The sequence below is a fragment of the Poecilia reticulata genome, chromosome 11 (genome assembly GCF_904066995.2).
Source record: "Poecilia reticulata chromosome 11, P_reticulata-male-v2, whole genome shotgun sequence".
Lineage (NCBI taxonomy): Eukaryota > Metazoa > Chordata > Actinopteri > Cyprinodontiformes > Poeciliidae > Poecilia > Poecilia reticulata.
In genome coordinates, this window is record NC_088840.1 from 16,543,301 (window position 1) to 16,551,474 (window position 8,174).

The following is an 8,174-nucleotide window of genomic DNA, read 5'->3' on the forward strand; positions in this document are numbered from 1 at the left end:
TGCCAAGGGCTGGACCACTGTGGTTTTATTCGAGCTTAGTGCCAGTATGCAGTGTGTGTGTGTGTGTGTGTGTGTGTGTGTGTGTGTGTGTGTGTGTGTGTGTGTGCGTGCGTGCGTGTCGACTTGTCCTTAGGCTAAAATGGGCACCGACCACAACAGACAAACAGATTGACTGATAGACAAAAAGAAGAGGAGAAGCTGAGAGACTGACCGCAGAGAGGAGCGAGGGCCTCGCAGTAAAATTTAGCTTCCAAACACAACAACTCACTCCTACACCGGCTTTTTGAACACGGAGGCCTCGGACCTCCACTGGTCTTTTGCTATGCACCTCTGCGGAGATTCGAAACCGTTGTGTCGTTACTCCGTAAACACAAATAGGCTGTAGAGAAAGTTAAACACGTCGATCTGAATTTGCCCAACTTCGCCTCACAACGGCTACAGTACCTTGCAGTAGCGTTTATGTCCAAATATATTTAGATATAAATACTTTCAGTCTTACATAGCAGCCATAAATGTTAGTGAATCTTATTGCATGGAGAAGAAACGCCGTTGTAAAAAAAAAAAAAGAAAAGACATGGCTCTGTGGAAAACTGTGACATGCAACCAATTCCTTTCATTTTTACTTAATTACTGTCATAAACAGACTACAATTCTGTGTAACCTAATCTTAGTCCAAATACTGCGTTCTGTAAAGGCCTCGGGGGTTTAATTAGAGAACAATAGCATTGGGAGGACCAAAGAACAAAGTAGACAGGTCTGGGAGACAGTTGTGAGGACAGTTTAAATTAAAGTTGCGTTTTCTTGACAATATCTTAAGATCTGAACTTATAACAAAGCACTGTTCAAACCATCGTCTGAAAAATGGAAAGCATTTGGGACAATCCCCAAACAGACAGCATTATTCAAAAAAACGGTCAAGAGGACTACAACACAAATTAAAACCAATATACCTCAGGATCACGAGTAGCTTATTGGATTTCACATATTTTTGTGTTGCAAATGGAAAGAGAAGGTCGACACTTGAACTGGTCATTGATCTGAGGTAAATATTCAGCAGCTGATTTAATGAGTTGTAATGTATTTGAGGCCCAACATGTTGCCTTTAATAGTACTTTGGCCTGCATGTTTATTCAATTGTGACGTTAGGAGGCATAGCTAAATTATTACCTTTTACATGGTAATTAGTTACTTAAACATAAAAAAATATATATATAAATTCAATTCCCCAAAACTGATATCATTGGGGGGCGGAGTGAGGGTTCTATTATATTCTCTTGCAATTAATGTCTGTCTCCCAAATATTATCTTATTGTGAAAATATCTCAGAGAAAAATATCTCTGCCCCAACTGGAAAGTGGCTCCAGCCAGCCCAAAAGAAAGTGAGGTCAACAAGTAACTGGGGTCAGGTCCATTATTGTCACTTTTGCAGTGAAGGACTTAGATTATTTTCCTTTTCAGTCCTTAAAAACAGCTAGCTGCCATCACAGCTTGTGGCTTCAGAACTGTCCAGCCACAGGACCAAAACCCGAAAGGCCTCTGTACTGTTAAAGACATTATCTCTTAGAATAACCCTGCAGCAAGTGGGCCCGACAGCATGAGAGAACGAATGGTTGTGTGTGTGTGTGTGTTTATGCATGTGCAGTTGTTTTGACCTGTAGTTAAAGGACTGAACATGCAATCGGCTTTTCTGTGGTGAAGTCTCTGCTTTTCCTCTTTAAGGTTTTGGTGTTGTTTTCAAGCACGACCATCAACCAGGCCTCCACCCCGTCCTCCCTTCCTCTGTCTGATTCGGGGTTTTTTTCTTTTCTTTGTCTCTTCATAAAACTGTTTTTGTACCTAATTTCTGTCCTTTTGATGAGGTTTTATCCACTGTTTTTCTCTCTTTCTTCTCGAGCTCACATTGTCCTAACCATCAACCTCTGTGACCTTGTAGACGGGCCCTCTTTTATTGGGACACCACTCAGCTTCAAGGGAGGACAGCTTCTGCATCTAGAAGAGCTGCTTATACCGGCGATGCTCTGGTTCAACTAGGTCAATCGCAGCGGTGCCAAACAATGCCCACTTTCAGTTAATGTTAGAGTTCAAAACAAGGTCTCGTTTAGTTTTCTGTGAGAAACGTTCTTGGGATTTATTGTACTTCGACAATTCAGAACAGTACTCAACTTTAAATACAGTGTTACATGTCTAAATCTGTATTTTTGCCAAGCATCAGAGGATAGTTTATGGGAGGCTACAGACTCACAGAGAACATAAAAAAAAGTATTCGGTGTAAAGGAACATTTACTTCTGTGGCGCTATAAGCCCATGGTACTTGCTTTAAAAGGACAATTTGGGTGCTTTTTTCATGAACTAGCAATGTGTCTACAGGTTCTAATTGAATAGTATAAATCCCAGCTTTTGCTTTTGGTTTCTTTTTTGAATAAATAAACATGAACATTAAATGAACTCTACGTGTAACGATATAACTAAGTCTTCTACTTTCTGATCTTCAAAAAAAAAGAAAGAAAAAAAAAAAGAGACTCATCTCCCTGTTCCCAGCAACAAGCAGGGGTGCAATACACATGACTAAAGACAACAGAAAACCAGAGTTTTACTGAAAGCTTGTGTTTCTATAATATGGTGCTTGTGCATCCCAGTTTCAAATGCCACCCTGGGAAACGCCCCGATTGCTCATGCCCTTACTTCCCATTAACAGTACTGGTTCTCAGATTGTGTTAATCACTTGGGGTTCCTTTAGGGGATAAACTGCAGCATACTGCTGAAAACCTTTCCACCTATATGTTCCTAACAGGTCTGTGAGCTCTTGTGCTCGGGGTGAGCTGGTTGTGCCACATAAGGGGCTGAAAACTGAAGGCGACTGAGCCTTTCAGTTGTAGCACAAGGACTCTGGAAGTCACATTAAGGTTGGGGACTCTGGATTTTCTGAATTATGCAGATGTGAAATGTTTTGAGTTTTTTTCTTTTTTTTGGAAAGTGCTCTTATACCTGAAAGGAGATGTATAAAAATAAAAGTAATAAAATATTCATAAAATATTACTAATGGTTTTTACTGTATTGTTTGTATGTTAAATTTGAACTTAGTTGTTGTGTGGTGGCTGACAGGGAATAAAGAACAAGCATTGGAGGTTACTGCTGTTAATGCATTGTTCCAAAGGAAAACATCAACTTAATTGTGTTACAGTTTCAAGCCGCAAAACCAGTTAGATTTAGTTAATTAATGTGCTCAATGACCCTGCAAACTACTGTTTGAAATATAAACAGTACCTTTAATACACTCAGTCATTGTCACTGAAATAAGTTGAGCGAAAGATTAAAAGAGACTGCTAGAAGTGCTTTTTTTTTTTTTTTACTGTTGCTCCGTAACTTGTGCATGGAAGGCAGACATGTTGGATTTGGAGGTTGGTTAACAACTTGAGACTTTTCCCACTTCAAGTCCCAACTTCTAGAGAATTTTCTGTCATTCTTTTCATCTTCAGACTTGCAAAAGTTCAAAATATTTGTTAAACTGGAAAAAAAATTACACCATACTCCTAACCAACCAACCAACCAACCAACTAATGGCAATAGACAAGACTTTTATCTCCAAGTCCGGTTGTATTACTCTTTAAAAGCATCAGTTTGTATTGTTTTACCTGGAAAGTAGCAAGTATTTACTGAGGTAATACTTGGTATGAAAGGGATGCTGAAATAGGATTAGCTCCATCTTCGGTTAACTTTATATTAACAGAAAATTGACTTTTCTTGCTAACGTTAAAAAATCTTTGTCTATAAAAACAGACGTTGGGGATTAATTTACTTATTTCATGGAGTCCCCAGATAACGCGCGTCCCATGCGAATAGGGATGTAGTCAAGATATTCCTGCATCATTAAGCTGCAAAATAATAAATCCTCTCCATTTCTTTTCCGCAAAGTAAATAGTCTGAGCGTTTAACCGCGAGCTTGAACACAGAAAGACATTAAAGTGTGTCTACTTTGTAATTTTGGCTCCGCTCATATCTCTTTTTTTTTTTTATCATGCATTAAAGGTGGATGTGTTGCCAAACAGTAATCTGAAAACTCCCCACTGTACAGTGCTTTGGGATCGCCACGTGAGCTTCCAAACCTTTGGCAGGTGACAGCGGAGGAATGCCGCATGAAGCGATGAGGGAGAGAGATGAAGTCATGCAGCGGCTAAATGAAAAACGGGGATTATTAAGATCATAGTCCCAGAAGTAGATGAGGATGAAGCGGAAAGAAATCAGTGATTACAGATGACTGGATCAAAAATGAAGATGAAAAAAACGGTTACAAAAGGCTGAAATGGAAAAATCTGGGAAAGAGAGAAGAGAGTGATTCAAGGGAGGAGAATGGAGATGATGAAATAGGCAGAAGCTCACAAATAAAAACTCCAAAAAGCTTTGAAATCAAACTTGATTTATTTACGCAAGGAGAATGAGTAGCGCCTGTAAACTGGTGACGTTCGTACAAAAAAAAGAAGCAACAGCTGGGAAGGAGCCTACAGGGAAATCAGAGCTCTGACTGACATGCACTCAGATGAATTAAAAGCTGTGCATCAATGTGCAGGTAACTTTGTGCAGCTGTGTGTGTGCATATCCTTCCTAGTAAACAGAATGGAAATTAATGGGGGAGAAAAGAAAAAAAAAAAGTTGAACATTAAAATTCATGGTTACACCAGGAAAGCTTTAGATTTCCCGCTGGTTAAGTGGAAGAAAAGATGTTCTGTCGAACTCGCCGTGTGTACCACAAGCAAGGGATCGGAATAACAAAGAGAGTGTTGTTTACTGTCCCACAAGAAATACAAACTCAAGACTTTCTGCCATAATATATATTCCAATGTAATGGGAAAATAAGAGTTGAAAGACAGAGGAACTAAACGGCACCATCTAAGAACTTGACTTTATTTGTGTAGTTCATATCATGTTTTTTGACTAATTAATTCCTTTGGTGTTCATCAATTTCTTTTGGGACAAAAAATTACAATTACCTATTTGATATTTGCTATCTTAGTGATGTGTTTATGTATTTCAACAATCAGAAACGCTAAGTTTTATCCCCTGGCCTTCGTGATCTTGAAAAAGAGACCTGAGGGTACGATGGGTCGAAGATTACAATTTTTCTACTAAGGCATAATTTTCCTGACATTTCAGGATATTTCTAATTAATTTTTAGATTTTTTTTTGTCCTTCTGTTATGAAATAACAAAACTATTAAGAATCCAGAACATTTTTGTTGCCAATATTTTCTACTCGTTTCCTTGTCTCTGCTGTTTTACTTTACTAATTAATTCTCTGCACAAAGGAGCAAATACAAATTTATAGTTAAGAAAATAAAATCACAAATTAAAACAAGTTTAACAGCAATAAAACATGCCAGACCCAGTAAAAGATGCAAATAGTAAAATTTTTCAACGTTAAATCGGGTTAAAGACACAAATGATTCACTCTTATACAGCTCTTTTCAGTTAATTGCAATATTATTGAAAGATTTATCTATTTCAGTAAGCAGCTCAATTTACTAAGTGGAAAACATTATATTGATTGATTACACAATAATTATGATGATTTTTCACTGACGGCTCATGAAAACCCAACATTTGAGATCAGATTATTACATCAAACCAAAACAATAAAAATTTTTAAGACAGAAATAAGGTCCTAATGAAAACAACGACTTCTTCGTAGAAGAACGAATGATTCCTAGCATCATCAATATTGGATAAATACCTGGACGGCTTTAACAAATATCTTAACTTTTTTTTCTTTTCCAACCTTACATAGTGTTTTATTTCTTCAAACTTAGTCTATCTGTTGAATAACTTCTCTCTATTTATCTTCACATCTTCTCCACCTTGTACTGCAGCATTTCATCCCTGCATGAACATCCATTCATTCATCTGTCCATTATTTCCAGCCAGACATATAATCCTTCAAGCCATGGCCGCAGGGTATTTGCTCGTACACAAGTATTCACAATCTTATTCAGTCATTGCTTGAAGTTCAAAAGCTTAGGAAGGTTAGGGGCATAGATCAACCGATGAATGAAGATCTTAGCCTTGAGGATCAGCTCTCTCTAACAATGCGACTGTAGCTTCATCAGTGCAGAGTGAGAACTCAACGTCTCATAATAACTTTTAGCAGTACCCATGATCAAGTTGCACAGAGCCAGAAAGGGCAGTTTTGCACATTCAAACTGGGTAGAAGGACGTCTCAAATGTGTCTTGTAGGAGGAAGGCAAAGGGCCAAGGCCTTTCAGCCCTTAAAAATGAAACAGTTTAGAAGCAGACTTCTGTCTTAAAAGTATTTTTACTGGCACAAACAGTCCTGTTTGAAAGAGGTTTCATTTGGCATCACGTTCAATTATCCCTAATGCTAATTTACAGAAAGCCTGAGAATCACTTTATGGCGTGACTACAAACATTATGCTCAATTTCACAAAGATCAGTTGATGCTTGATCTATTTGTCTCATAAATATACAGAGGTGGAAACAAACCAAGGATGTATCTGTCACTATTGAAGCGTTACAGTTTACTGTGCAATATATTTGACCCATTCCTAGAACGGGTTATGGTGGGGAATGACGACAAAATGAAAGCCATATATAAGTTTTCTCTCACTCTAGTAATGTGAACTACTTTATAAAATTCTGGTGAAGTAAATTAAGTTGGGGGTCGTGATATGGCAAACGTTCAAGGGGAATGACTTTCTTTGTGCGACACCATAGGTGTAGGAGCATGGGTGAATGAAATACAAGTTTCTCCTCTCAAACTTCACGGATTCCTTTGCAAGTTGGTTCGTCGGCTATAAGAAGATATTTCACCTTGAATGTTTAAATCCACAGCCAAGTTGGGCATTTATTTTGGATTTCGCTCCTTTTTAATGAAAAATACTCCCACAGTTTATTTACTTTTTTTGTTCATCCCTTTCACAATCAGAACTAGAGACTCACTAAACAAACCCATTAGTGCGGAAAGCTTAAAAGCCTCTCTGTCACCTGAGAGGCTGCCGAGTTGCTGGCATTGATCATCAACGTTTGCAAGTCCCTCGCTCGTAAATTAGAGCCACTTTGCACAAAGCCATCAAAATATTACTGATTGCACCTTTAACATCAGCCACCAACCACCATTAGCATGTATGAACCATAAATCCTATCAGCGCAGTACGGGATCATTTAGCACTTTCACATCAGCTAAAGATAGTGTTGCACATTAGAATGAGCTGGGTGGAGAGAGGATGAGAAAATAATGACAGAGATTAAGCTTTAGTCACAGTGTGTTTGTACACACAGGAATTTAGTTATTTAGGTTCAACTCATATGCACACAAATATGCATGTACATTAATGACTAAATGTATTCAGCCACTTACAGATCTCTTCTGCTTCTTTCGTTTTAGGGAGCATTTTTCATAAAACATAAAACAAGTGAAATACAAAATAAATGCCCAACTTCACTGTGGATTTTCAAGATGAAATATCTTTATAGCTGATGAACCAGCTGAAGTTGTACCGAAGAGATCCACGAAGTCTGGATAGAGAAACTCGAGTTCTAGGCTAAATATTTCTGTCACCCATGAACCTATACACCAAGAAAGTCGTACAAAACAAGTCACAGACCCAGAACGTGTCTCACACTTGCATGTTTCAGCTCAAATACATTTTATTATCAGACAAAGATAACTTGAGTAAATAAAAAACAGAATATACAAATGACTACATCATGTACGATAACAAAAATCTTTTCAAATCAGCCTGAAAACGTATTAGTCCCAAGATTTAAGACAAACCCAATTATAGCTTCAGAAAACAACTTGAGAGATTTAAAGGCACTTAAGACATACATACTTAAAAACCTATAATTTTTTTAGAAGGTGTGTGTCCCATTATATCAGATGTAAAACTAGCACAGCGTTTTAGAAGAACATAGTAAATGTCCTGAAATTGTACAGTGATTTATCAAGTCCAGAGGACCTCAAAGTGCTTCACACTGCATTCAGTCATTCACACACACACACATGCACACACGCACGCACACACATTCCCACGCTGTTGGTGCTGAGCTATGCTGTAGCCACAGCTCCCTGGGGCAGACTGACAGAAGCCAGGCTGCCACCAGGCCCTCCAACCACCTTGCCCAAGGATATAATAACTGAGATAGACGACGAAGTGGGGGTTCAAA